General features: G+C 35.6%; 1 protein-coding gene and 1 pseudogene across 3 annotated transcripts in view; one reads left to right on the forward strand and one right to left on the reverse strand.

Moving 5' to 3' along the window:
- RAD51B (RAD51 paralog B) overlaps positions 1-27,873 on the forward strand; it is a 682,991-nt gene that overhangs the window by 134,545 nt on the left and 520,573 nt on the right. The gene's annotated exons all lie outside the window — the stretch shown is intronic.
- Positions 10,148-10,233, reverse strand: LOC123390606 (annotated as a pseudogene).

Genomic DNA, 27,873 nt, shown 5'->3' on the forward strand with positions numbered 1-27,873 from the left:
TAAAATAATGTACATGCCTAAAATGTTTTCCTGATGAGGCAAGTAAAAAGTTAGGAGACCACCGATCTATGCTATTAGCCATATATTCCAAATTGTCAGGTCTGTTTCTTCATTTGTGAAGTGAGGTCTAGGATTGAATCAGATAATTTCTAAGGTCTTAGTGGGTTAAGTATTCATTGAACCAAAAAAGTATTTATTTACTTATTTATTAAGATTTATTTATTTGTTAGAGAGAGAGAGAGGATGAGAGTGAGCATACAAGCAGAAGGAATAGTAGGCAGAGGCAAGCAGGTTCCCTGCTGAGCAAGGATTTCCCCAATGTAAGACTTGACCGCAGGGCCCTGGGATCATGACCTGAGCTGAAGCCAGACACTTAACTGACTGAGCCACCCAGGTAAAAAATTTATTTTGAAAAAATTTCAAGCGTATGGAAAACTTGCCCTCCCCTTAGTTTTATCCACTGTTAATATTGTGCCACATTTGCCCTTTCTCTCTTAAATGCATATATATTTATATAACATTGTAATTTTGTTCAGAACCATTTGCTAGTAAGTTACTAAGGTTGTGACCATTCACCCTAAATATGTTAGTGTGTGCCTATTAAGAACAAAAGCACTCTTTTACATAACTATAGTATATTAATCAAACTTAGTACTCTATTATTATTAATATAGGGTCCATATTCAAATTTTGCCGATTTTCTAGTATAAATTTTATAGCTATTTTCCCCCTGATCTGAGGATTAGGGGATAAAAAGGTTTTTTTTGTCATGTCTCTTTACTCGAGCAATTTTTTTTAGCTTTTGTCTTTCATGGCATTGACATTTTTGAAGAGTACAGGTCCTTAATTTTGTAGAAATTTGGGTTTGCACAACTGTTTCTACTATACTTTGACTTTTTTCTTTGCTGTAGTTTAATTTTCTCTCTGTGCATACACATGTGCTGTGTGCTCATTTGTGAGTCCTTGTCCCCAAATTACATTGTAAATTCTATGGAGACAGGTTTGTTCTGTACACTTCCAAGGATGTATAATACTTGGCCTATAATAAAAATTAAATATATCATAGTTCAGAAGTTCTTAACATGTTATATAGATTAAAAGGATGCTTTCAAACGTATAGAGAAGGATATATCAGATTAATGAACTCTCAGTAATTAAGGAGGTCAAAGAATGCTATGGTAACAATGGAAGTATTATTTTATTTTATTGAATCTTGAAGGAAATTGGCTACTACAGAGTGTAATATAATAGGGGGCATGCACTGTGAATCCTGTACTAATTGACGTGTGTTATTTCTTTTCATCATTCCTCTGAGGAAAACCTTCGCAATAATATTTGACCTCTTTTCCATATACAGATTTCCAAAATAGCATTTACATCTGACCTGGTATTTCAGTGGGCAGCGAAATTAGCATGAAAGATCTTGGACTTTTTTTTTTTTTTTAAAGATTTTATTTATTTATTTGACAGTGATCACAAGTAGGCAGAGAGGCAGGCAGAGAGAGAGGAGGAAGCAGGCTCCCCACTGAGCAGAGAGCCCGATATGGGGCTCGATCCCAGGACCCTGGGATCATGACCTGAGCTGAAGGCAGAAGCTTTAACCCACTGAGCCACCCAGGTGCCCCGATCTTGGACTTTTAAAAATATGTTTCTCAAGATTGAAAATATCTCAGGTTGTCAAGAAAAAAACCCTTTTATTATCCTTAATTATCCTCTCATTATCAACTAAGCCGAGTTATAAGAAATTGGCTCATCCCAAGTTTTAAGAGCAAGCACAAATTAAAAGTTTTCCATTTTGAAAACAGAATCTGAAAAGATGCATTATAGCCTTTTAGAGGTTCTGATTTCCCCAGATCCCATCACTTCTTTATAAAGGTCCATAGTTAGCTTGAATTTATTACTCAGAATTATTTAGGATTTTTAAATCAGTAGACTTTAAGGAACTCCCAGAACATTATTTTCTCCAGTTTTGATGAAGAACATGTATTATCCTTAGTATTGACTTTCTTAACTCTTGTCTGGGCCAATTATTATCTCAGTAGATTCTTTATCTCTGAAGGCTTACTCTAACTGCATTTATCTGAACTTACTGAATCACTCCTCGTTACTCAGCACATACTTTAGTGGAGATATTCTTAGAGGAGTAACGGCTGACATTTTCCATATTGTGGTTTGTCTGTGTGTATATGCCTGTGGATAACTTGGCAATCGCTTCCCCTGCGAAGTTAACAGTCAGTGTGGTTCAGCCAAAGTTTAGAGGAGTGAAATAACTGAAATGGGAGTTTTTTGTATCAAGTCAAGTGATACTATCCTCAGTTCCTTTTTACTGAATCACTCAGGTAGTAAGTAGTGTTTCATTGCCTTGGAAGGTATTGAACACAAAATAGTACAAAGCAAACAAAGAAAACCCAACAAACAGGAAACATCAGGTAATTCAGATGCTCTACTCTTGCCACAGTATAAAGGGTGATCTACTCAGATGATCTACTCAGATGATATACTCTTGCCACAGTATAAATGGAAGAACTCTTCCTTGTAACTTAAAATTGTATACTTGGATCAGAATCTGATTTAAGAATGAAAAACAACATCTCAAGTATTTTTTCCAGGGTCAGGTTTAATAAAAAACTGATCATGCACTAATCTTTTCATAGACATGACTTGGGAATATGCTCACTCTATTTTTGTAAAAAATAGAGGTTTTTTTTTTTTTAAGATTTTATTTATATATTTGGCAGAGAGAGAGAGATCACAAGTAGGCAGAGAGGCTGGCAGAGAGAGAGGAAGGGAAGCAGGCTCCCCGCTGAGCAGAGAGCCCAAGGTGGGGCTCGATCCCAGGACCCTGAGATCATGACCTGAGCAGAAGGCAGAGGCTTAACCCACTGAGCCACCCAGGTGCCCCCGAAAATAAAGTTTTTTTGAGGCATATTCCTACTACAGCAAGAAGAGGCACTATGATTTACTGAATTGTGTGAATTAAAGGAATAATCAAGGAACTAGCCACTGAAAATGATGGACCCTGCTGTATTAAAAGTGCTTTGATCTTCTGTTTTGACAATGTTGAATATATCTTTAATTATATGTGAAGCTGTTTGGCTGTTACAAACTTAGACTATTATAATGTGGTTTGTAAAATGTATAGTAACTTCACCCATTTTTCCGTAGTTATGTTTTCTTTGAAATGTTTTAGTTTCATTTAAATGAAAACTATTAGATTTCTGAATTAGCAAACACTTAACATGTAAAATATTCGGCTGTCAGGCAAAGTATGATTCCTATTAAGAAAAAATAAGGATTATCAGTGTGGTCTGTTGGGTCCTGTGTCCAGCAGTGACCAAATAACAAAATTATGTGTGATTATTATTTCCTTATCTATCCACTAACTGGCTGTTTGACTTTAGGCAGATCACTTTAGAACCTTTGAAAAATGAAAGCCTTAAACTAGGTGGTATCCTGGGTTTCAACTCTGAAATTCTATGATTCTACTTTGCTAAGGTGTCTATGATGTAATGTAGACTACAATAGAAATTCCTGACACATTTTCTAAAAGAAAGGTGTTTTTAAAATAATACATGAATTAATGGCTTTTGACCTTGCATTTTGAAATGGAAATGAGATACTTAAAACAACAACAATGAGGGGCACCTGGGTGGCTCAGTGGGTTAAGCCGCTGCCTTCGGCTCAGGTCATGATCTCAGGGTCCTGGGATCGAGCCACGCATCGGGCTCTTTGCTCAGCAGGGAGCCTGCTTCCCTCTCTCTCTCTCTCTCTTTCTCTGCCTGCCTCTCTGCCTACTTGTGATCTCTGTCTGTCAAATAAATAAATAAAATCTTTAAAACAACAACAACAACAACAACAATGACAACTATGTGACTTTTAATTCTTGCTAGGGTAGAAGGTAGTGTGGGTTGATGGGCAACTCTACTATAAGGCCACAATTGCAGGGAGAACTTTCCTTTGGAATTTCCTGTATTATGCCATTGCCTTAGCCTTGAGGATAAAATGTCTTTCTTTGAAATTGCCTGCTCTGCTTGCATTTACATGCCTAACCCTGAATTTTTCCCAGTGTAGGCTGTTATATGCCTCACCTATGAAACATTCTTAAGTTTGAACCTGATTCTAATTTTCCAGAGGAAATTACAAAATGATTCTTTCTTTTGAAATAGTAGCCAGGTGTAGTGATTAGACTTTTAACACCATTTAATTAATTTTGTCACTGTTCCTAATGGGACAGTCAGGCAAAAAGCAAAAGCAAAAATGAATAAGCAAACAAAATCTTTCAAGTCCAGTGGCCATTTTGAGGATATCATTAGGAAGCATAGCATTTCATGCACTTTTATTCTGAATTTGGCTTCTCTTTGTCATATGACCAGTTCTTTACTTGCTAAGAAGATGTCCTCTATGGTCGGAAACTTGTTGTTAATGACAGGACCCTATAGAAACATGTGTAGTATAGGGCCATGGTAAAAACTCAGTAAATATTTAAATGAATTGCAATTTCAGAAATATTTCCCAAATATTAACCTGAAAGATTTAAAAGACTGAATTAATGCTTAAAGTTATGAAACTTCTTAATAAATGCTAGAACTATCTTTGTAGGAAAAATGTATTTTATTTTTTTCTTCATTTTTAATTGACTATGAAATTTCTCACTTTAAATTCTGATCTGTCACACACAATTACTGGGCATGATTACAGCTTAAGAACTAAGCACTGATTCTTTGAGTTTTTTAACTGAAGAATGGTATAGTATGTTTTACTGCTAAGTACTTTGGGATATTTTTAAGCTAAAAGCCTATAAATATGTATAATGTCAATGATCATGTAGCTGCATCTCAAGCTACTCTCCTCCTTGCTCACAGACTATGGCTGTGTTAAAATTTTAGCATTTGTTTCTTTTCAGAGAGGGTGGAAAGTGAAGCCTTAATAATAACCATTTCAAGATAGTTAACTCTATACCATATACTAATGGAGAAGAAAAGTAGTACAGATAAGTCAAAACTAGTAGATAGTGGTTGCTTCTCTTTATTGATATAAAGAACATGGGAAAGGCTGCTGGGAACAGGAACTGGGAACAGGACACTTAAATCTGGAAAAGCCCTTGTTGGTTTCCTTTTCCCCTGTGCTTCTGTGTGCAGCTTGGTCAGAATCCCTGGAGATGAAACTTTGGAAGGGGTAGGGGGTGGAAGAGAGGGAACAAATCACTGAGCCTAAGGCAATATCATCTGTAGGTTCTCTCTCTTTCTTGATCCCTACAGCTGGTGAATCTGGAGGGACTCCTCGGTAAAATTCTAGGTTAGATGATTTAGCAGATGGTTGCTGAGTACTCCGAGGGAAGATGTTGATCTCTAGGAGCCAGCCTGAGTTTATAAAAAATGTTATGGTAGATTAACCTAATTTCATTCTTCTCTGGAAGGGTCATTAGACTATTAATCACAAGATACCAGTATCTGAATTTTTCTGCAGCTTTCTTTAAAAAGATTTTATTTATTTATTTGACACGGAAAGACAGAGTGAGAGAGAGCACAAGCCTCTGTGGGGGTGGGGGGAGGGACAGAGGGAGAGTGAGAAGCAGGCTCACCACTGAGCTGGGAGCTCAACCCAAAGCTCCGAGATCTCAGGACCCCAGGATCATGACCTGAGCTGAAGACAGATGCCCCTGCAGCTTTTTGACATGGCCCATTTTGATATCATTGTGGACAAGATGGGTGAGAATAATATGATGTAATAACACAATCATATTGATATGTAACCGGTTGAAGAACCATCTGAGAGGGAGTTATTTAATAGAAAAAGCGTTAACCTAGAAGGAAGCCTCTGGGATACTATAGGAATCTGTCTTCAGCTTCATGTTATATAATATATAAACAAAACGTTTGGCACACTGATCAGATTTGTAGGGGGAGGATGACTAAAATTATTAGGTGATAGAGATAGGTCTAAAAAGGTTCAGACATAGTGGGATGATGGGCTTGGTCATGAAGATAAAATTTACCGAGGTCCTGGGTGGCACACTGATCAGATTTGTAGGGGGAGGATGACTAAAATTATTAGGTGATAGAGATAGGTCTAAAAAGGTTCAGACATAGTGGGATGATGGGCTTGGTCATGAAGATAAAATTTACCGAGGTCCTGGGTGGCTGAGTCCATTAAGTGACTGACTCTTGACTTCGGTTCAGGTCATGGTCTCAGAGTCCTGGAATAGAGCCCGGCGCTGGGTTCTGTGCTCAGCAGGGAGTCTGCTTGAGGATTTTCTCTTTCCTTCCCACTCCTTCCACCCCTCTCTCTTGCTCTCTCGCTCTTTAAAATAAATACATCTTTTTTTTAAAAAAGAAGATAACAGGGGCGCCTGGGTGGCTCAGTGGGTTAAAGCCTCTGCCTTTGGCTCAGGTCATGATTCCAGGGTCCTGGGATCGAGCCCCGCATCGGGCTCTCTGCTCAGCAGGGAGCCTGCTTCCCTTCTCTCTCTGCCTGCCTCTCTGGTTACTTGTGACCTCTATCTGTCAAATAAATAAATAAACCTTAAAAAAAAAAAAAGAAGATAACATTTACTGAGAACAAGTTTCTAATATAATATACAATACTATGTATTATGGAGTAGGGAAGAAGTAGCTTCGATGTAGGGGTAGGAAAAAAAAGATTTAACATCTTTAAGTTATAACTTAGAATGAACAACTTTATGTTCCTTTTGAAAAAACACAGTATGATCTTAGCGTACATTAATAGGACAGAATAGGTTTGGTGATAGTCCTGCTTTATTCCATGTGCATCAGACTGTTCCTTATTAGATTATTACACTTTAAGAGTAACAAACTTCAAACACATCCAGAAGAAAATAACTAAGAAGATAAGGGGATTTTTCATGTAAGCAAACTAAAGAAAGACAGGTTCTTAGCCTTTAAGGGGTCATAAAGGCATCTCCTAATATTTGGGGCAACCCCTTAGAAGAATGGTAAGAAGGAGACTCGGGCTCCAGAATGCAGGACAACAACCCATGGTTAGCTGTTATGTGGAGATAGATTTTTGGCTCCATATAAAGAAGGGTTCTCTGGTCCTTTGAGGTATACAGAAAAGTGGAATGGATTGCATTGAGAATTAAGCAGTGAGTTTTCCAGGGTGCTGCCAAATTACATTCTGGGCCTCTGGCAATAGAAGAAATTTGTTCATCAGACAGGGACTACAACTAGTTGATTTCTAAGATGCACTCTGACTTCTTTGGGTGGTGTGTTCTCTATCTCTATCTGTTTACAACCAATCTTACTCCCTGTCATTTGACTAAGAAGCAGAAAATGTCTTTGACCATAAATTGAGAAGCAGGAGTCATCTGTTTATGTTATTATCAAAACATGCGTGTTGCTTCTGCAAGAAGTTTTATTCTTGTCTACTCACTCCTAAAATATCTTCTTGAAATTAAAAGGACTTAACATGGGAGATTATAAGGGAAAATAAATTGCTATCAGGAAACAATTTTTGTTTATAATTTGACACATTTTGATTAGCACCAAAACCACGATGATCATGTGACAGCTATGAAAAGATGGAATATAAAACCAAATCCAAGTTCACTGGTTTTGTTCACTCATTTGTTCTTTTGTTCATATCATTTATAAATATTTTTGGCTAACCTGGTAAGAGCTGGGCATCGTTAGGTGTTGGGAAATTGATATATACTATAATTTCTCTGATGAAAAATCTGTTAATAGACTCTATCTTATAACATAATAATATAATAACTTATATTATTATTTAAAATAATAAACAGGTATCACTTATTCTTTGGGATATAAACTACAAGGAAAAGTATAAAAGAACTGCTGGAAAATGCTGAGTTTAACTTTATGTTAACTATTATGTATAATCATACAAGATCACACTTTTATGTACATCATCAGTATTAACATTGCTTTGAAACTGAATTCTGAGGTAGAACTTGGTTTTCAGAGTTTTCTTTTATAGTGTCAGAGTTTTGTATATTTTTTTCTTTTTCTTTTATGGACTATTAGTTTCCCTGTTGTTCTTTGAAAGGAAAAATAAAATATTAGGTAAAGGGTTTTTAAAATACATGCTAACCACTGTTTTTTTTTTTTTTTTTTGAGGAAAAATGCCTTTCTTGCTCTCTTGGCTAAATGTTTCTATCCAGTTTTAATTTTAATGTGTATCATTGCTAAGCAGACAAGAATGATCTTGAAAAGAGAAAGCTTTTGTAATTTGAAGCCAACAAAGGCATTGCCTGAAGGATAAGTTAATAGTTGAATATATTCACTGGTTATGCTGCCAAGTTTTATCTTTAATTTATTTTAATTTAAGAAGGTTACTCTCGGTCTTTCATCTTAAAAGTATACCTACTAATATTAGCTTATAAATCATTATCACACCCAGGTCGGGGAGAGTAGTAGTATCTAGTTTTACAATTATAAATGTAAAATGAGAAGCCGGTGCTCCTCTGTGTGACTATAGGAACCAAGATTTAAGGCGGGGGGGTGGGGTCCCCTCTGGTTGATCTACAAGTCATCTATAATGTCTAAGGCTGTTGCTTCTGCCAGATTATCTTTCTCTGAAATTTTCTAGGGTTCTTTGGCAAAATGTTAGTTCTTTCCCATTAGTCTTTCTATCCCCAACTTAGGATCTCTGACATTTCCCATAGTCATCTCAAGATTGTAGAGAAATGGGAGAGGTGTTTGTATGTTCATGTTCTTAGCAGCATTATCCACAGTAGTCAAAGGTGAATCAACTCAAATGTCCTTCAGAGGATGAATGGATAAACAAAATGTAGTATATACATACAGTGGAATATTATTCAGTCTTAAAAAGGAAGAAAATTTTGACATAAGCTATCACATGTGTGAACCTTGAGGGCCATTATGCTGAGTGAAATAATCAAGTCACAAAAAGACAATTAGTGTATGACTCCACTTATATGAAGGATCCAGAATAGTCACATTCATAGAGACAGAAAGTAGAATAGTAGTTGGTAGGGGTAGGGGAAGGTGGAAATTAGAAGTTGTTTAGTGAGTATAGAGTTTCAGTTCTGCAAGATGAAAAAGTTCTGGAGATTGGTTCCACAATAACGTGAATACACCTAACCTACTGAATTTCATAGTTATAAATGATAAAGATGGTAAATTTTATGTAATATGTATTTTACCATAATTTAAAAAAGAACTTTCAAAAATATTTCAAAAGGTTAGTTAAATAAAGGCATTCCATTTACATTAAAATTTTTAAAAGATTGCAGAGAAATGAAAAATAACAAAAACAAAAACAAAAACAAAAATAGCCCTCTTTCAAAACTGACTAGTTACCAGGTGAAAGGTTCTTGGCTTTGACCTTCAGGATTTGGGCTGTAAGACAAACTCAGTAAAGGACATATCTTAGTCATTTACTCTGCATGTCCAAAACTGAACTTGGGATCTTTTCCCTACAGGTTTGTTTTTGCTTCCTCTGTCGCAAGTTAGACATATGCATGTCAACCCACATGTCTTTTTATTTTTTACCCCCTTTATCTTCCAGATACTAGTGATGGTCAAGTCCTGCTTATAATATATTTTTCATGTTTCTTTTATCTGCTTTGTCTGCATCAGTGGTACAATTTATTCATTCAAGGAGTATTTGTTAGCAGCTACAAGGTGCCAGACTTGGTTCTGATAGATTGGGCTATAGCAATGAATGAAAAAATGTTCCTGCCCCCATGCAACTTGCAGGAAAAACAGACAATAAAGAATATATCTAAGCATCAAATAAATTATATATTATTTTAGAAGGTGTTAACGCTATGAAAAAAGAAAAAAGGATAGGAAAGGGGATTTGGGAGTGTATGTGCATGTGTGGTGGAAGACAGTTGCAATTTAAAAAATGGTGGTCTGTATAGACCTCATTGAGAAGATGAAATTTGAACAATAACCTGAAGGAGGTAAGGGAATGAGCCATGATTATATCTGGGGAAAAGTTTTCCAGACGGGGAATAACCAGCACAAAGGCTGTAAGATAAGAGCATCCCTGGTGAGTTCACAGAAGACCAAGGAAGCCAGTACATCTGGAGTAGAGAGAGCAAAGGGAAGAGTCATGGAAAATGAGGTAGAGAGGTAACAGTGGTCAGCCCATGTAGGGTCTTTGTGCGGCATTTGGATAATGGATGTGTTGAATAGTGGAGAAATACCTGATTTATATTTTAATTAGCAATAATCGTGCCTCGGATAAACCTCATTGGCTACGATACTGCCACTGCGCAAAGCTTCCTGATTTATATTTTAAATGAGTCATTTTGGCTGTGGGATTGAGAGTTGATTGTATGAGCAAGAGTTGAAACAGAGAGACTAGATAGAAGGTTGTTGGAATATTTCAGTCAAGAAATGGAAGTATCCTCAGTGGAGTGGTTGGTAGTGGTCGTTGATTGAGGTGGTGAGGATGAGGTTAGATTTGGTATATTTTGAAGATAGAGTCAGTAGGAGTTTCTAATAGATTAGACATTAGGTATAAGAGAGTCAGTCTAAGTTTTTTTTATGCCAAGTAACTTTATTTCCCATCAACTGAGATGGGAATGCTGAGGGTAGAACAAGTTTAGAGGGAAGGTGTTGAATTTTTGCACTTGTTAACTTGAGGAGTCAATTTCATATCCAAATGGAGGTATGGAGTAGACAGATATATGAGTTAAGAATTCCAGTGGAAATAAGTTTGGGAGTCATGTAAAAATATGTGGCATTTAAAGCCAAAGACTAGATGAAATCTAGAATGAGTAGGTAGAGAAAATGGACAAGAACTGAGCTCAGAGCACTTCAACAGAAAGATACCTAGGTTGGGTCAGAGTGGGGGAAGAAAAGAAATTGACCAAAGAGACTGAGAAGAAGGAACTGGTGAGTTAAGGGAGAAAAAGTTATGGTGCCCTGGAAGGCAAATGAAGGACACGTATCAATCACAGAGAGAGTGATTCCTCATTGCCTTAGTTTAGATCTTTATAGTCATTTCTTAAGTTATACTGTATACTCTCTCTTACTCTGTTCTCATATCCTTCCATATGCCCTATCCTTTCTCTGCTTTGTCTTTTAGCAAAGTGCTCTTTAAAACAAATTAACAAAACCACAAGGATGCATAAACACAAAAGGAAATGTTACTCTGTAATTAAAATTTTATCAGGTACTCCTAGTTTATGAAATCTACACTCCTTTTCATGATACAGATTTTTATGATCTGCCATCTCTCTTTCTTTAGCCTCATCTCTCTTCCCTTTCTGACTTACACTATCTCATTCCTCTTCTCTCTTTCGGGAATACATTGTGTTTTCTTAGCCTCATTCCCAAATTCACTTTTCAAAAACTTATATATCTTTCAAATCTTAACTCAGGCATTACCTTTGGGTAAAGGGTTTTCTATAGCACTCAAGTCCAAACAGAAGTGATAATTTCTTTCCTTGTCCTAACTTTAGCCAGTAACATACTCTTCTTAAGATACTTAGTACCACATTATTGCTGTTATTTATTTTCTGTCTCCCTCATAAGCAAAAATTATTCCTAATTTATCTCTCTACCCCCAGATTCTTACATATACATAACATGTGATGCAAACAAATGCTTGTTAAAAGTGATTTTTTTAATTTAAATAGTTAATTTGAAGGAATTAAGTAAATGAGAAGGAACTCTTCTGTATACTTACTTTAATATTAAATATTAAAATTAAAATTTATTTTATAAGTTTATTGAATTAAATTAAGACTTATTTTATAAATAGTATTTAAAATACTATTAAACTTAAATAAACATAATTATAGATAATTATTTAAACTTACTAACAAATATTAAAATGAAATATTAATATTGAATGCCACATATTTACCATTTCTGGTATTCTTCATTATTTGCATAGATGCAGGTTTTCTTCTGGCAATGTTTAATTTCATCCTGAAGACTATTTTTTTAACACTTCTTATACTGCAAACATGCTACAATAAATTCTCTGAGTCTTTGTTTTCCTGAAACGTTTTTTAATTTTACCTTTATTTATTTATTTTTTAAAGATATTAGTTGAGCCAGTATTTTTTTTTTTTTTAAGATTACTTATTTATTTATTTGATAAAGAGAAAGAGTAAGAGAGAGAACACCAGCAGGGGAAGCAGGAGAAGGAAAAGAAGGCTCCTTGCTGAACAGGGAGCCCCATGCGGGGCTCGATCCAGGAAGCCTGGAATCATGACCTGAGCTCAATGCAGAAGCTTAACCAGCTGAGCCACCCAGGTGCCCCTAATTTTACCTTTATTTTTATTTTTATTTTTTAAAAATATTTTATTTATTTATTTGTCAGAGAGAGAGAGCGAGCGAAAGCGAGCACAGGCAGACAGAGTGGAAGGCAGAGTCAGAGGGAGAAGCAGGCTTCCCATGGAGCAAGGAGCCTGATGTGGGACTCGATCCCAGGACTCTGGGATCATGACCTGAGCCGAAGGCAGCTGCTTAACCAACTGAGCCACCCAGGCGTTCCTTACCTTTATTTTTAAAGGACATTTTTGCTAGATATAGAATTCTAGGTTGACAATGTGCTGTGTTTTTACCTTTCAACACTTTAAACCCATTTGATATTGTTCCACAGATAGTGAGCCTGGTTTTGTCTTTATTCTCTCTGTGCCTCAGTTTGGATAATTTCTATTGTTGTGCTTCAAGTTCAGTGATCTTTTCTTGTGTCTAATCTGTGATGAATGACTTTTTTGCTTCATAAATTGTGTTTTTCATTTCTAGAAGCTCTGTGTCTTTGTTTTGTTTTTTTGTTTTGCTAATCTTCTATTTCTTTTTTGTGTTTTCCTTTATATCCATGAGCATAAATTTAGTTCTTTTACAGTCTCTATCTGCTATTTCTAGATCTTGTCATTTAATGTTGTTTTATTTTCTAATGTTTCTCCTCTATATGGGTCTCATTTTCTTGATTCTTTGCACGTCTGATAATTTTAGATTTGATGCTGGATATTATGAATGTTCTGTTGCTGAATGCAGAATTTTATTATCTTTCTGTAAAGACTGTTAGGCTTGATTTTAATAAGTAGTGAGTTAATTGTGGATCAGTTCAATTCTTTTGAAGTTTCTTTTAGTGTGTCTAGAGTTGTCTTTCTGCTAGAGCAGTGATCCTAAAAGTATGGTACCTGGACCAACAGCATCATTATTATCTAGGAACTTGTTGCAAATGTAAATTCTAGAGTTTTCCTCCAGATCACTGAATCAAAAAACTGTGTTTAGCAGTCTGTGTTTTAACAAACCCTCCAGGTTATTCTGATGCACTCTAACTTTTAAGAATCACTACTCTAGAGCTAGTTTAGGTCTGCTACTAGTGTGTGTGCCCTTCTGGAGTCTATTCAATGCTCCAGATATTTATTCAGATCTCTACTTTACCTGGTAAAATGCCACATAGTGTTCTATAAGTTCTGAATATCATTCTGATTACCACTCATGATACTTTGCTTGGTTATGTGGCATTTACTCTGTACTTGTGCAGCTTAATTTTCACCCATAGTCTCAAGAAGACCTCTGTGACTTCTTGAACTCTTGTCTGCATAGCTCTCTCCTTTTTAGTACTCTGTTCTACAGATTCCATCCCTTTCCTCCTCTTTAATTTCTGAGTTCTGTCACCCCAATTCAATAAGACATCTATACTCTGCTTAGGTTAGCATTCCCTCTGTTGCACTCCAGAAAGTACTTCCAGACAGATATTTTTGAGACATTTTGGAGACTGATTTTATTCATTTCCCTGCAGTTAGGGATCGTGGTCCTCCACTGACTTTTGTCCAATGTGTGACAGTAATTCTTTTATGTATTTGGGTTAATGTTCTCACTGTTTATAGCAGGAGGATAGCTCTGGTCACAGTCTGTTAGGGCTGGAAGCCAGGTACTTATTTTTTATGGTCATGAGATCACATGAGAGCTAATTCTATGAGGAAAATGGACATTGTATTAATTTCTTCATATTATTTCTGGCACTTAGTAGAGTGCTTTATGTTCTGCATATTAGACACTCTGCTAGGATAAGAGGATTCAAACCTTCATAGCTAGGGTCTTTGCCTTCAAAGATCTCATAACGTATGAGAGAAGGCTGACATATAAATAACTCATTATGTCAGCTTATGATAAAGGCTATAATAGAGCAACATGAAATTATATGAAGATCATGGACTTTGAAATAAGATAGGCTCATTTGAATCTAAACTCTGTGATTTATTATTGTGCTATGTAACCTCTCATAGCTTTAGTTTCTCATTCTGCAGAATGGAGAAAATACTTGTAGGACTGTTGTGAAGATGGAAATGAGATTATTTTATAGGATACTTGGCATGTAGTAGAGGCTGATTAAGTGTTTGTTTCTTTCTCCTTAGAATTAATGTAGGACAGAGGAGCAGTTAATTATTACTGCAGAATTCTTCTGGGAGGAAATGACATTTAAATTGTGTCTTGAAGGCAGAATAGGATTTTGATACATGTTAGATGGGTTCCAAGGACATTCTACTTTAAAGAACCTAAATGAGCAAGAGCTCAAAGGTGTAAAAGGTGGGGAAGTCTGCAAATACACTTATGGAAGTTAGCATAGTCCAGAGCCTTAAGAGAAGCATTGTGGGTCTTAAAAAAAAAGAAAAAAGAAAAAAGAAAAAAGAAAAAAAGAAGAATTCTAGTAGGAAAGTAAAAATAAAGAAAAAAAAAAGAGCAAACAAAATATAACCCATAGTAAAAGTATACTTCCTTAGGCCATTCCTATTTACTGCCGTGACTAATAAATCTGGGAAGGCCTGTGGAAAATTCCTGTGGGCTGATATTTTCCTAACCACTATTCAAAACTACTTTAAGTTGATATTCTAAGCTGATCATTTCATTAATATTAAACTCTAGAGCATGTTCCCAAGTTTCTAAGAGTTTGCTGAATTGTTTTTCTTTGTTACCTGCTTCCTTGGGTTACTTCCATTTTTATCTTCCTCGTCTAGTAAAACTTGATTTCCTAGGTTTTCTAAGTGATTGATAATGTGAAAATACTGGAAGGACATTTCCTAGACTCTGGTATGTCTTTCTGTGTTCACATTTAGTAGAATTACTGTCAAGGATTTAGTTTGGTTGTAATAAGGTTTTGTTTTTTTGTTAATTATTATTTTTTTGCACTATTTATTAAGAATCAGATGGCTTCCTGGATTGGGTTTGCTTCATTTCTCTAGTGCATAACTTTTATCTGGCCTTTAGGTGTTTATTCAGTTATTGTTTTCTTTGATGTCTGAAGCTCTGGAATATTTTAGAAAAAATAAGGCTAATGGAGAGAGCTGTTATTCCTGAAAACGGTAAGACAAGAAATGGACAAAAACAAAACTCAAATAGCACCCTTGAAATCTGGATTTCAAGCTTTAAAAAGTCCTTTGCCTCTCTCTAATATGAATCATTTATAAGTCTGTCCTTTTCTTTCTCTGTGATATGTTCTCACAAAAAAGTCCTCTTGCATTTGTATGAGAATTACATTGAGTTCATAAGTAAAATTGAGGAGAATTTACACATTTCAACATTGAGTCTTCTCATTCGTGAAAATGGTTATTTCTCTATTTATTTAGGCCTTCTTCAGTAATTTTAGAGTTTTATCCCCAAAGATCTTATATTTATTTATAAGATTTATTAATGGATTTTTAATAGTCTTCAAATATGAGAGTTATTTTTTGTTATACAGATTGGTTGTTGCCTCAGAAAATTGAATTTATGTATAGATTTTGAGGTCAGCAAATTTGCTTTACTTGTTTCTTAAAATGGCTTGTATATTTTCTTAGATTTTCCAGGGAAAGAATCAGATCATATACAGTGGCAATTTTTCTTTTCCTTTCAAATCTGATACTACTTTTATTTTTTTTTTTAACTTTATTTATTTATTTGACAGAGAGAGAGAGAGGGAGAGAGAAAGAGCATCAGAGGGAGAGGGAGAAGCAGGATCTCCACTGAGCAGGGAGCTCGTGACTTGGGGTTTGATCACATGACCCTAGGATCCTGACCCCAGCCTAAGGCAGACACTTAACCAGCTGAGCCACCCAGGCGCCCATCATACTACTTATACTTGAATAGAAGTGGTGATAGTGAGACCTTGCTTTTGTTCCTGACTTCAAGAGACTCCTAATATTATTTTTCATGTTAGAAAGTTTCTCTTTGTTGCTGGATTGATGAGCATTTTTTAAGGTAGTAAATCTAATATAGAATTTTAAGTTTTTTTTCTATACCTACTGAGAAAATCATGTGGATTTTCTTTTTTTATCCTGTTAATGTAATAAAATATGTTAATGGCTTTCTAGTTTTGAACAATTCTTGTATTCCCAGGCAGACTCTATTTAGTTACTTGAAAATAATATATTGCTAGATTTCCTTTGTTGACATTTTGTTTAGGAATGCCCTGTGACTTTTCTTTTGAGTATTACACCTTTTTGATCATAGAATAAGCTTGAAGGCTTTTCCTAATTTTCTAATATCTGGAAAAATTTGTGTAACATAGGATTTATTCCCTGAAGGTATGGTAAAACTTATTCTGTATCCTTTGTGCCTGGTGAAGTTTTTAGGTGGGAGGGAGGTTTTTGTGTGTGTGTGTTTGTTTGTTTGTTTGTTTGCCTTTTAAAAGATTTTATTTATTTGAGGGCACCTGGGTGGCTCGGTGGGTTAAGCCTCTGCCTTTGGCTCGGGTCATGATCTCAGGGTCCTGGGATCAAGCCCCACATCGGGCTCTCTGCTCAGCAGGGAGCCTGCTTCCTTCTCTCTCTCTCTGCCTGCCTCTCTGTCTACTTGTGATTTCTCTCTGTCAAATAAATAAATAAAATCTTTAAAAAAAAAAAAGATTCTCTCTCTCCCTCTGTGCCCCCCCCAAAAAAAAAGAAAGAAAGAAAAAAAAATAGAGAAAACTTGTTATTAGAGTAAAGGCAGTTTGATAGCATAGAAAATTTGGAAAATGGAGAGAGGGGAATGAACTGTAATAGATAGGATTTGAACTGAGTCTTGAAGAATGCATGGTTCCCTTCCTCTCTCTCTGCCTGCCTCTCTGCCTACTTGTGATCTCTCTCTGTCAAATAAATAAATAAAATTAAAAAAAAAGATTTTATTTATTTGAGAGACAGTGTGAGAGAGAGAGCACAAGCAGGGGAAGGGGGGTGGCAGAGGGCGAGGGAGAGGCAGGCTCCCTGCTGAGTATGTAACTGGGATCAGGACCTGAGCAGGGCCTAACCGACCGAGCCACTCAGATGTCCTGTTTGTTTTTGTAGATTGAAATAGCTGAAGTATAACATACATATGGAAAAGTGTACTAATCATAGATGTATAGTTCAGTGAATTCTCATAAACTGAATAAATCCATATAACAATTCAGATCAAGAAACTAAACATTACTAGTACCCTAGAAGTTTTTATTGCATACCCTTTCAGCCACTGCCCCTCCCCAGGGGTGACCACTACTCCAGTTTCTAAACTGTAGATTGGGGTTTTTTTTGTTTGTTTGTTTGGTTGGTTTTGAATTATATATAAGTGGAATAATACAGGATGAATTCTTTTGCATATAGTTCTTTTACTCAACAATGTATTTGTGCGATTCTTTTTGTGTTGTGTATAATTGTAGCCCATTGATTTTATTTGCTATGTAGTATTCTATTGCCCGAATAATCATACAGTAGAATATACTACATTTATTTACCCTTTATTCTATTAATGGCTTTGGGGGTACTTTCCAATTTCTGGCTAATATGAATAAGGCCTTTATGAACATTCTTTTTTTAAAAAATATTTTTTTAAGATTTTATTTATTTGACAGAGATCACAAGTAGGCAGAGAGTCAGGCAGAGAGAGGGGGAGAAGCAGGCTCCCCTTTAAGCAGAGAGCCCGATGCGGGGCTCGATCCCAGGACCCAAGCCAAAGGCAGAGGCCTAACCCACTGAGTCACCCAGGCGCCCCTGAACATTCTTACATATGTTTTTTGGTGAAGATATTTACATACCCCTTTAACCTACATATGGTCATTGGCTTTGCCTTTGTTCAGCTTTAGTGGTTCAGTGTTTAATTAATTTAAGTTGTATAACTAATTTACATTTTTACCAGCAGTGTTTTGAATTCTGATTATTCCACATTCTTATTGGGGCTTGGTATTTATTTTATTTTAGCCATTCTAGTTGGTATATTGACTATCACATTATGCTGTTACCTTGCTTTTCCTTGATGATTAGTTACATTAAGCATCTTTTTCATATGCTTATTGACCATTTGTTTTAGTCATTTTGGTGAAGTGCCTATTCAAGTTTTTGTTCATTTGGATTGTCTCCCTTTTTCTTATTGATTTATGGAAGTTCTTTATATATACAGATAATGCATCCCTTGTTGGAGATATGTACTGCAAATAGTTTCTTTTTTGGGTAGTTTTAAAATGAGTTTTTTAAAATTTTCTAAAAGTTATTCAAGTTTTCTGTTTCCTTTTGAAATCATTTTAATAACTTTTCTATCAGGTTATTGATTTATCTGTTTTTAAGTCTATGGATATAAAGTTTCACTTATTCTAGAAAATTATTAGTCACTATCTCTTTAAATATTGTATATAAAACCATATACGAGTAAGTGTATTTTTAATATAACTGGTAGGTTTCTTTATATACTGTTTTGAACCTTGTTTTCTTCACAACAGTATTTCTAGGAAATTCTTGCTCTTTAATATATAGAGAGCTTCTGATTTTGAAAAATAACTTCAAGTATTTAGTAATGTTATGTGATATTATATTTAGAAAGTCCCCTATTAGTTGACATTTAAATCATTTTCAGTCTTTTGCTATAACAAGCACAGCTACAATGATGATAAATTCATAAAGGGGAAATTTCTGGTCTCATATAGTATTAGCTTTTATGTTTATTGTTCTGTTTTTAATTTTTAAAATCTTTTTAAAAATGAGATATAATTTATGTACAATAAAATTCACCATTATAAGGCATTCAGTTCAGGGTTTTTTTCTATATTCAGAGTTGTACAACCATTACCACTATCTAATTCCAGAACATTTTCATCATCCCCTTAACAAAACAAAGTACCTGTTAGCAGTCTCCTGCCTTCCCCTGGCCCCTAGCAACCATGAATCTACTTTGTGTTTCTGTATTTGCCTACTCTGGACATTTCATGTAAATGAAATTATATAAAATGTGGTCTGGCTTCTTTTACTTCATAAAATGTTTTTAAAGGTTCATATTATAGCATATATTTGTGCTTAATTCCTTTTATGGCCAAATAATATTCCATTGTGTGGGTATACCATATTTCAGTTGATAGATATTTGGCCTGTTTCTACTTATTGGCTATTACGAATAATGCTCCTATGAATATTTGTGCACAGATTTTTGTGTGGACATATGCTTTCAATTCTCTCCAGTCTACTGAGGAGTAGAATTTCAGGGTGATATAGTAACTATATTTTTAACAATTTGAGGAACTGTCAAACTGTTATCAGTTGCACCATTTTACATTCCTATCAGCAATATGTAAGGGTTCCAATTTCTCCACAGCTTTGTTAACACTTGTTATTTCATTTTTAAAAAACAATATTATGGCTTCTGTCTGAAATTACTGTGAAGATGTATCTCATGGTTTTGATTTGAATTTTCCCAGTGACTAGTGATATTGAACATCTTTTCATCTGCTTATTAGCTATTTGTATATCTTTAGTCAAAGGTCTATTCAGATCGTTTGCACATTTTTAAAAATTATGTAATTTATCTTTTTATTGCTTAGTTGTAAGAGTTCTTTATATTTTCTGATTATTAGACCTCTATCAGATACATGATTTGATTACTTTCTTCTATTTTGTGGGTTGTCTTTTCATTTTCTTGATAGTGTCTTTTGAAACAAAATTTTAAAAATTTTAATGAATTCTAAATTATTTTCCCTTTTGTTGTTTGTGCGTCTGGTGTCATATTTAAGAGTTTACTGCCAAAATCTGAGGTTAAAAAGATTTACTCTATAGTTGTAGCTTTTACCTTTAGGTCTTTGGTCCATTTTGAGGAAATTTTTGCATATAGTGTCAGGTAGGGGTCTAGTTTCATTCTTTTGCATGTAGATATCCAGTTGTCTCAGAATTATTTGTTGAAAAGATTATTTTTCCCCATCAGATAATCTCGGTACCATTATTGAAAATCAGTTTGACCTTAGATGTATGGGTTTATCTCTGGACTCATAAATCTATTCTGGTGATTTATTTACCTGTCCTTATGTCATTACCACACTGTCTTGATAATTGTAACTTTTTAGTAAGTTTTGAAATAGGAAAGTGAGTCTTCTACTTTTATTCTTTTAAAATTGTTTTGGGTGTTCTGACTCTTTTGCATTTTCATGTGGTTTTTAGGATTAGCTTGTCCGTTTCTGTAAAAAAAAAAAAAGGCAGCTGGAATTCTGAGAAGAATCTATACTGAATCTTAGTTCAAATGGGAAGTATTGCCATTTAAACAGTATTAAGTATTCAAATCCATGATCAATGAATGTGGGATGTCTTTTCTTTTTTTTTTTTTTTAAAGTCTTTAAAACATTTTTTTAAATAATGGCTCTTGCCACTTTTATTGAACATTGTGCTGGAGATTCTAGCTGGAGCATTTAGGTAAGAAAAAGAAATAAAAGGCAATCAGTTTGGAAAGGAAGAAGTAAAACCAGCTCTGTTTGCTGATTACATGATCTTTTATATATAGAAATCCCAAAAGAATTTCCCAAAAGAAAAAAAACAATTAGAGAAAATAGATGAGTTTTGCAAGGTTGCAAGATTCAAGATGAATAGGGGTGCCTGGGTGGCTCAGTGGGTTAAGCCACTGCCTTCAGCTCAGGTCATGATCTCGGGGTCCTGGGATTGAGTCCCAAATCAGGCTCTCTGCTCAGCATGGAGCCTGCTTCCCTCTCTCTCTCTCTCTCTGCCTGCCTCTCTCTCTACTTGTGATCTCTCTCTGTCAAATAAATAAATAAAAGATCGTAAAAAAAAAAAGATTCAAGATGAATAAACCAAATTAGTTGTATTTTTATATACCAGCAATGAAAATGTGAAAATGAAATTAAAAAAATAATTCCATTTACAATAGAAAGAAAACATAAAATACTTAGGAAAAAATTTTGCTTAAGAAGTGTAATATTTTTTAAAAAAAAAGAAGTGTAATATTGTTCTTTTTTGACTTTCATTTTTCATCCCTGGCATTTGGGGATTTTCCTTTATTAATTTGAAGCTCATCTATGTTTATAAAACAAAAATCTACATATATATTATTTAACATGTCTATATGTTTAGAGAGAAGAGAGAGTGTGTATGTGTGTATGGTTGGGGAGTTCTAGGTTATATCATTTCCCCATTTTACTGGAAATTCACTAGTAGATTTTCTAGGTGTAAACAGTTTTGGTAGCTTAAACCCAATTATAAGAAAAAGGTATTAAGCAAAGGTATAAATGCAATGGTACAAATTAATAACAAAGTGCAGGTAAATATGGCTACATGAAAAATTTAAACATCTTTACATTAGAAAAACTTTAAAGGCCAACAATAAAGAGGTAGAAGTATTCTTAAATTTATGTTGGTAGAGGACATTATCTTTCTGTATTCTTTTAAATCAATGAGAAGGGGAAAATGATAACCTATAATAGAAAAATGGCCAAATAATATATTAAAATAAGAATTCACAGAAGAAGTACAAGTGGCTAATAGAGGAAAGAAAAGTATTTAGCTTCATTAATGAAATAAATGCTAATTAAAATCATATGTTATTTTTTGCCTTGCATATTTTAGAAAAATATGGTGCTTTTTATGGGTGAGTATGGAGTGAAACTCTCAGATAACTCAATAGTAAAAAATAAACTGACATTACATTTGCTAGCACTTATAAAATTATTATATTTATATAATTTAAATAAGTAGTTTTACTTCTTGGAATTTATTCTGAAAAATTAATTGTTTTTAATATGGATTAAGTATGATTATATTCATCTCAGCATGTTTAATGGCATAAATTTGGTATCAGCAGTCCAGAGATGGTTAATTGCACACAGTAGAATATTTTACCATTATTAAAATTCACATTTTAAATGTGGACAGTTTGTTCTCAAATAATGTTAATGTTAAGTGAAAAATTGCAAGACACAAAGCTATATAAAAAGTATGATAGCAGCTGTATAAAAAAACAGCCATCATTTACATAACGACCATCAAACATGCACACACATATACATACGAAAAAGAAATACCTCATCATATTGACAGTGACTGTCTTTGGGTGATAAAATTAAAGTTGATATTTTCTCCTTTATATAGTTCTGGATTTTCTATATTTTCACAAGTAAATATGTATTTCTTTTTTAATTAGGAAAAAAGTACAATATTTATGAATAAGATGTTTTCACACAGATTAAATAGATTATTATGGCATGGTGAGAATTTTTTCCATATGGCTCTGGGATTTTCTTCCTTTGGTTTATGAGTGCTGACAGTTGTGAACTAGTTTGCTAAGTGATAGGAAGCAGCTTTGAAACTTTAGGTATTTTAAATCCTAAGGATTTACAGTGAGGAAAATACTTTGGCAAATAATGTCAATAAGTCCTGATATGTATTGCTAACTTGTCACCAGTTGGGTTAATGTCTGTGTAATGATAACTTTGTTATTCCTCCTCATTTTATTAGTCTCCCACCCCACCTTTCACCAAACCCATGTAAGTAGTTCAGTGTTGCAGTAATAACCACTAGGGCCATTTGAGTAGCTACTCTCACTCCAACCCCTTTCCAAATCCTATCACTTTTCCCTTTAAATGCTATATTTTATTTCTTGTTTTGAATTTTTATTTTAAAGATTTTATTTATTTATTTGACAGGCAGAGATCACAAGTAGGCAGAGGCAGGCAGAGAGAGAGGAGAAAGCAGGCTCCCTGCTGAGCAGAGAACACGATGCGGGTCTCCATCCCAGGACCCTGAGATCACGACCAGAGCCGAAGGCAGAGGCTTTAACCTACTGAGCCTCCCAGGCACCCCTTCTTGTTTTGAATTTTTCAAAAAGATTTTATTTATTTGAAAGAGAGAGAGAGAGAGATAGCAGAGTGAGCGCATGAGTAGGGAGGAGAGAGAGAAGCAGGCTTCCTGCTGAGTAGGGAGTCCAATGTGGGACTCCATCCCATGACCTGAGATGAAGGCAGACACTTAACCGACTGAACCACCCAGGTGCCCCTCTTGGTTTGAATTTTTAAATGGGATTTCCTTAATGAGCAGAACCATGTTCCTGGTCTTAGGATCATGGTCTCTTTAATTGTAATGGAGTTTTTATGTTATATCTAGAGTGGAAATTTTAGTTAATTGAACCTCATTTTACATCTCCTGTGTGCCATTGCACTGATAGTAGGGATGTAGCAAAGAATAGATTGTGTTCTTTGCCATTCTTTGGTTCCCAGTGGAGATTTTATTTTATAATACTCATATAATATGAGTTAGGAGGGGAAGGGCGAAGAGGATGGCATAGTAATTAAAAGAATGAGCTACTCTATAATTTACTTGTTTTTTTAACTTCTCAGTATTCTCATCTGTCAAGTAGAAATAATAGTACTTTCTTCTGTCATTCTCTATTTCCTTGTATTTTTCTCTTTTCATCATTGAACTTTTTACTCCTGAGACTTCATTGTTTTGTTCATTTATTCACAATAATGTGAAATCCTGGAGGACAATCACTTTGTCTGGTTTACTCCTATGTCTAGCATCTAGCAGAGGGTCTGCTACATAATCATTCCCAATGTGTTCCTCCTGCTGGGAACAGTCTTCCCCCATATCTGTACATAACTCTTCATGCTTTATTTAGTTCACTGTTTAATTTTCATCTCAATAGAGAGGGCTTGCTGGACAACCTTTTGTATAAATTAGCATCCTCCATTTTTCTCTATTTTATCCTGCTTTATTTTTCTCCATCACACTTAATAGTACTCATATATTATGTATATGTTTTCTTGCTTACTGCCTGTCTTTTTTCACTGGGATGTAAGACCTGTTATTGCTTGGAGTTTGTTCATTCTTTTATCCTCAGTTTCTCACTAAGCACATTAAGCTCTCAGGTGTCTCTTGAAGGAAATTGTTGAATATATGGATGTATAGATAAAGGAATATTACTGTTTAGGTTGCTGTGAAAATGAAATGAACAAAAGTAAATGGTGGTGTACTTCTACAATGACTGCTGCAAGTAGACACTTAATAAATGTTAGTCTTAATATGATATTGCTCAGAATTTTTAATCTTACAACAAATACGCAAAATTGATATTTTAACTGTGATTTTTAAAAAAGATTTTATTTAATTATTTGACAGAGAGATCACAAGTAGGCAGAGAGGCAGGCAGAGAGAGAGGAGTAAGTCGGCTCCCTGCTAAGCAGAGAGCCTGATGCGGGACTTGATCCCAGGACCCTGAGATCATGACCTGAGCTGAAGGCAGAGGCTTAACCCACTGAGCCACCCAGGCGCCCTTAACTGTGATTTTGTAAATGAGAAAATTGAGGCTCAAGACTTCTTCAAAGTTTAGTAAGTTCTGGCTAGTAAGGACTATTTCCATGATCCAGAATTTTTTTTAAAAGATTTTATTTATTTACTTGACAGAGAGAAGATCATAAGTGGGCCGAGAGGCAGGCAGAGAGAGAGGGGGAAGCAGGCTCCCTTCTGAGCAGAGAGCCCGATGTGGGACTCGATCCCAGGACCCTGAGATCATGACCTGAGCTAAAGGCAGAGACTTAACCCACTGAGCCACCCAGGCGCCTCAAGGATCCAAAATTTAATCTGCCTTTTTCTTAACTATAGCTCTTTTCACTCTACTGTGTTGCTTTAAAAAAATCAAAGGAGGCTGATGGGCAGGATGACATTTGAATTGACCTTGAAAGATAAATAGGAGTTTACTTGGCACACAGTAGGGGTGAAGGGCATTTGAAGCCAGTATGGGGGGAGGGCATTTAAAGAAGAGGGAACACTATGACCAATGAATGAGTGATGGTTGTTCAGGTGCACTTGTGCAGGCTAGCTCCCAACTTTGAAGAGCATGAGCTCATCTTTATAACTGAGGAGGTATGGGCAATCTAGCTGCCAGTCTTCTCAGTAGATTTTATAAGTCTTAATGGGCCTGTCTCTGCTAGACATGGACTAGACATGAGCTGTCCAAAATAGTAGCCAGTAGATACCAGTGGCCATTTAAATTAAGTTAAGATAAAAGTTAAAAATTAGTTCTTTAGGTGCACCAACTGCATCATAAGTGCTCAATAGCCGGAAGTGGTCAGTGGTGCCATGCTAGACAGCACTGGGCGCCTGGGTGACTCAGTGGGTTAAAACCTCTGCCTTCAGCTCAAGTCATGATCTCGGGGTCCTGGGATCGAGCCCTGCATAGGGCTCTCTGCTTAGCAGGGAGACTGCTTCCCTCCCCTCTCTGCCTGCCTCTCTGCCTACTTGTGATCTCTCTCTCACTCTTTGCCAAATAAATAAAATCTTAAAAAAAAATGGAGTCAGAGCAGTTATTGGAAATTCTAATCTAATTATGTTTTTTAAAAAGACCAGTTAGGCTTTTGTTTTTCTTTGTAGATGAAAACTTCAGTCTATTTGACTTGGATAGGGATACAAAGCCAAAAGCTTCAGGAGTCTTGGGAAATTACTCTAAGGATATAGATTAAAAACCACCCCCATTAGCCTGACATGCCAAAACAAATGGACTCAGAAACTTGGGATGGCCAGTCCTAGATCTAGGCCCTGAACTATGTAGAGTGGTTACTCCTTAGGCAAAGAACTGAAGTTAGCTGATAGGGATCTTTACTCATCTTCATATTTATAGTTTGTATCCTGACTTCTCACCTTATAAAAAGTTTACATAAATCTTCAAAATGTATCCACAAGATTGACTTTATTTCTTCAGATACAGAAATAGAGTGCAGCCAACTTGTCGAATATCACACAACTGGGAGATAGCAGAGCCAGTGTCCAGTCTCAGAGTTTCTGACTCATAGGTCAAGTGCTTCTCAAATCACATTTACAATGAGTATGTCTCTTTAAAAAGGAATGTAAAATGAGAAGAGCTCAGAAGGAAGGTGGAATGAGAGGCTTAGAGAAATGATCTTTTTGGGAGCAACAGGTTGATCCTCAAACTCATTAGAAGTCACCAAAGTTCTCTCCTCTTCCTTAGAGTCATAAGAGAGTAGTGGCATGTTGAAAGCAGTTGGCTAACACTTTCTTAATTAACTTGATTTGCTCTATTTAGGATCTGTGCTTAGACTTTGTTAGTAGAAAGGGATTTAAGGGAGGTGGATTAAGATACATTTTGAAGAAAGAATACACATTATTTGACAAGAATACCATTATTCTAAAAGTCATTCAGGCTTAAAATATCAGTCTTCCCAGGGATCCCTGGGTGGCTCAGTCATTTAAGTGTCTGCCTTTAGCTCAGATCATGATCCCAGATTCCTGGGATCAAATCCTGATTGGGCTCCTTGCTCTGCAGGGAACCTGCTTCTCCTTTTGCCTGCTACTCCCCATACTTGTGCGCTCTCTGTCTTTTTCTGACAAATAAATATGATCTTTAAAAACAAAACCCGGGCGCCTGGGTGACTCAGTGGGTTAAAGCCTCTGCCTTTGGCTCAGATCATGATCTCAGGGTCCTGGGATCGAGCCCCACATCAGGCTCTCTGCTCAGCAGGGAGTCTGCTTCTGCCCTATCTCTCTGCCTGCCTCTCTGCCTACTTGTGATCTCTCTGTCAAATAAATAAATAAAATCTTAAAAAAATAAACCCCAAACCAACAACAACAAAAAAACCCCAAAACATTCGTCTTCTCAGTTCTACTCAGGATTGATTGCGGGATTCCTCTGGATTACGGTAACATTTTATTTTTGCCTATATTGTAATATGTACTATTGTCAAACTTCATTATATTTGAGGGTATTGTCTGTCTGCTTTACTAGATTTTTTTTTTTTTTAAGATTTTATTTATTTGACAGAGAGAGTATAAGGAGGGGGAGCGGCAGACAGAGGGAAAGGGTGTTTAGCTGGCTATGAGAGTCAAAAATTTTTAAGACATAGAGTAACATAAGAAAGCACTTAAAAAACAATACAAATATAATCAACTGATTGACCATGTGATTGACTAGTCCATAAATTCTGTAGAAGTTCAGAGAAGAAAACACTGAAACCTTGAATCATTGGACATAGAGCTTCATTGGAGAAGCTGACAGTCGTTTGGTGTTCTGTATCATTTATTCATTTTATTTTTCAGCCCAAATCTTTCCCTGCCTTCCTACTACAAATATATAAGTTTTAGAGTAATAAGCTCTGTTTTGTCAGTATAAAAATATTTTCCCGTCAGAAGAATTCAGATGCTTATAAATAGATACTCTTGCTTAAATGTCATTATTTTAAATGGTATTGGATCCCTTCCCAGTACTTAGAAAATATATATACCTGAGCTGTTTCTTCAGATCAGCTTTTACTGTGGACACTTGGGTCGAAGTCATGCTGGAATAATTTGAGGAAAGGAGAATTTGGCAGATAGTACAGCATTTGAATATCATAAAAGTTAAGTTTCACATGGGGTATGGCTTTGTTTAAGCTCAACTTATGATAAATAGAGTTTGTCAGTTATATAGTAATATAGGTTACAAAGTGCTATTTTTATGGTGATAGATTCTTTTATATGGTTAGCTGCTCTATTCTGTACTTAGCATAAATACGTTTTTATTTTTGTCTTTATTAAAAATTTTTATTTTTTTAAAGATTTTATTTATTTACTTGACAGAGAGAGAGAGGTCACAAGGAGGCAGAGAGGCAGGCAGAGAGAGAGGAGGAAGCAGGCTCCCTGCTGAGTAGAGAGCCCGATGCTGGGCTCGATCCCAGGACCCTGAGACCCTAACCTGAGCTGAAGGCAGAGGC

This window comes from Mustela putorius, unplaced genomic scaffold (assembly GCF_011764305.1).
Source record: "Mustela putorius furo isolate JIRA1106 unplaced genomic scaffold, ASM1176430v1.1 tig00000129_pilon_pilon_pilon, whole genome shotgun sequence".
Taxonomy (NCBI): domain Eukaryota; kingdom Metazoa; phylum Chordata; class Mammalia; order Carnivora; family Mustelidae; genus Mustela; species Mustela putorius.